Source organism: Microcaecilia unicolor, chromosome 14 (assembly GCF_901765095.1).
Source record: "Microcaecilia unicolor chromosome 14, aMicUni1.1, whole genome shotgun sequence".
Lineage (NCBI taxonomy): Eukaryota > Metazoa > Chordata > Amphibia > Gymnophiona > Siphonopidae > Microcaecilia > Microcaecilia unicolor.
The window spans coordinates 41566249-41569818 of record NC_044044.1 but is presented as its reverse complement, the minus strand read 5'-3'; positions in this window follow the sequence as shown (position 1 = coordinate 41569818).

Here is a 3570-nt window from a genome sequence, read left to right as displayed (position 1 = left end):
CCACTTTACAATCTCCATTCAGGCAGCCCAAGTGCTCTCTCAACACTTTTAAGGTGGCTCTGGAGGCCGCTGGTCCCTGATGGGCAAGTTTCTATGCAGCCCTGTCCCGGGAGTCCTTAAATCCAGGGACTCAGCCCTTTGCTGATTCCAGGGAAATTCTTTGAGATTTGAAATAAAGCTTTTCTTGCCCTTTCTAAGCCACTTTTTGATGTCTTATAGACTGAAATCAACAGTACCAGCTGGATTTGTCATAATATCCTTTGCACTTGCTTTTAAGTTTGATCTTATTCCATGGTCTCCTTTCTTTTTCTACCAGCTAGAATTTTCTTGGACTTGTTTTACATTTCTGTTTATTTATTTATTTAGCACGTTTATATACCACATTTTCCCCACATGTTAGCAGGCTCAAAGTGGCTTACAATATACTGATTAGGCTCAGGGCCAGTCTTAGGCAGAGGCGACCAAGGCAGCCGCATAGGGCCCCGCGCCTAAGGGGGCCTCGTGCAGTGCGCCTCAACTCTGCCTCTCCCTCCGACCCCCGCTCGCTTGGACTGCATCATCATCATGATCCCGCTCGCTCCAGACCACATCATGATCGCTCCCGCCACCAGTGCCCCCCCCCCCCCCCCCGCTGAGCCCGCTGTCAGCTCCCGGCGCCTCCCAGTCCCAGGACAACGACAGTTGCAGTGATGGCCCGGCCCCGACAGACAGTTGCAGGCACGACAGCTCACCCCAGCTTTTCCCTTCCGCCTTCCCGCTCAATGTCCCGCCTCCTTCTGATGAGGTATTTCCTGTTTCCGCGAGGGTGGGCGGGAGTCATTGAGCAGGAAGGGAAAAGGAGCTGGAGCGTGGTCGGAGGTGAGCCATCGATGTGCCACTGCCAGTGCCATTCAAAGGCAAGGTATGAATGATGATAGCTTTTCTTATAAAGGAACCAAAGTGCTCTTGTTGATTTGCAAATGGAACTCAACCATTAAAGTGATGATCTGGTGGTTCATTTGTGCCATCACTGGTGCAAGTGCTGTGCGACTTAAAATAAAGTCAAGTGGAGGAGCTGGAGCAAGTTTGTGCCCAGGGCCGGTCTTAGATGCTGCAGGCTATCATTCTTCCTAAAACCAGTCTGGTAGGGGTGTAAAACAAAGGTCTTGTCCAAGAAGTCACAAAGTTGGTAGTGAACAATTTTAGCAATGAATGGAAGGTTTGAGATGGGTCAGAAGTTTGCAGGGTCAGAGGAGTCAAGGGTGGGTTTCAAGACTAGAGCATGCTTCCAGGCACTTGGAACACTGCTGTTGGTTAAAGAGATTTGAAGGATGGGTAAAAATAAGGGGAACACATGAGATGCTAGATGCTTGAATAAGTGAGTGTGCCAGGGATCAAGAGGAGAGTCAAAGGGTTTCATGTTCTGGAGTAGAGTTTTGAGGGAGAAGAGGACGATAGCACTGAATGAACACCAGGAAGACTGAAGTTGGGTAGCGCTCTCTGGAGGGCGAGAGAGGGGGATGAATGAAGGAGTTGAGTGGGGGGATGAGAAAGGGGAGAAGAGCTAATTAAGGAGGACTGAAGTGTATTCACCTCGTTCTGCTAAAAAGTGGCAAAAGTACCAACAGGTAGCCTAGAGGGGTCAAAAGTAGGGGGCTCTGAGGTCAGGGGGGCTAGGGACCTAATGATATGAATATACAGTTATATAGCCCGCTGCTTTCAGTTTAATAATCCAAAATATGGGCAACCAACTTAGAAGTGAGAGAAAAAGTGCATAAAAGAGGTTTGCGGAGGAAACACTAATATTCTCAGTCCAGGATCAATAGCACTAGACTATTGCAACCTGCTGTTCACAGCTCTCTTACTGAACCATCTCTCTCTACTTCCATCTATTCAAAATTCAGTTGTGCAACTCATCTTCCACTAGTCTCCCTATATTAACATAATTCTCCTTCTCAAGTCACTTCAGTGGCTTGTTCACATTTCTGGATACACTTCAAACTTTTCTTACTCACCTACAACATCTTTAAGTCTGTGACTCATTACCTCTCCTCTCCTCTCTTCTCTCCCTATATCCCTCTTTGGGACAAGGCTGGTGTTAGACATTCTGGGACCCAGGGCACCTACCTTGCTAATTCAGGCAAATTTGGGGTCCCCTGTGGCATGAGGAGTCCATCAGTTTTTTTTTTTTTACAAGTTTAGCTTCATTTGTCTTTATTTGAAGTTTCATAAATAAAAAAATTTCTAAAAATGGAATAATATTTTCAATGGGGTGGAGCTAGAGTGGGGGCGGAGCTAGGGTAGGTGGGGCTAGGATGGGGCCCCACCAAATTGGTCTGCATAGGGCCCCGCACTTGCTAAGACCGGCCCTGATTAGGCTAACTACAGTTTTTGCATCTATGTAAAAATATAGCATCCCCTCTGGAGCAGGGGTTCTCAACCCAGTCCTTGACAACCCAGCCAGTTAGCTTTTCAGGATATCCACAAGGAATATGCTTGAGATAAATTCCCATGCACTACCTGTACTGTATGCAAATCTATGTCATGCCAATTCATTGTGGGTGTCCTGAAAACCTGACTGGCTAGGTATGTCCTGAGGACCTGATATATATATGTGTGAAGACATTTGTGACTTTTTATTAATCCAGGCTTGTCCAAGTTCAATCCTTGAAGGCTGCAATTATTATTATTATTTCTTTAATTTATGCATTCTTGTATCCCACTCTTATCCAAAACAAGTTTCAGTTCAAAGTGGCTTACAATTTACATGTTGGTGGAGTAACAATTGTGTTGTGCAATGTGGAGAGGGCATCTATAGTTCGTGTGGTTATTCATAGAGTTTTTGAAGAGATAGATTTAAAGTGGAGAAAGTAGGGGATCACGTGATGGATTGAGAGAGGAAGCTGTGCTTTTCCATCTCTCCAGGGCTCTCTCGCCGCCTTCGCGATCCAAATGTGACGTTAAGACAGCTGAATAGCAATAAACCCCGCAGAGCAACGTAGAGTGGCTTATGGACCACTTTGTGACCCGCGAAACACGAGCGACGCCCAGCAGGGCAGTGAAAAAAGGTGTCGACCATCCACGCGGGCCCGTAAAACCCAAGATGGCGACGGACGCACTCCAGGAGCCACCTCCGCAGTTTCACCCGCTCCAACTGCAGCAAATAAGTGATGCGGTTAACTCTGCGCTTGAACCGCAACTCCTAAAATTGTCGGAGCAACTGGCAGCGGTGGAAACGCAGTTGGGAGAAACCACGCGCCGAACGGGGGAGTTGGAGGTGCGTGTTTCCGAATTGGAGGACTCGGCAATGGGCAGAGAAATCTCTATGCAGGACTTACAAAAAGAGCTGAAATTACAAAGGGAACACCTACCTGGAAAATCGATCCAGGAGATCTAACCTGCGCATAATTGGCATCCCTGAGTCGCTGTCGGATCGCTCCTTGTCAACGCAGCTGGAAAACTGGCTAAAGCTGGAATTTGCTCTATCAGACAGCGTGGGGCCTTTATGCTTGGAAAGAGCACATAGACTGGGACGTAAGATCAATGCCAACAATAGACCGAGAGCGGTAATAATCAAGGTCCACAATTTCC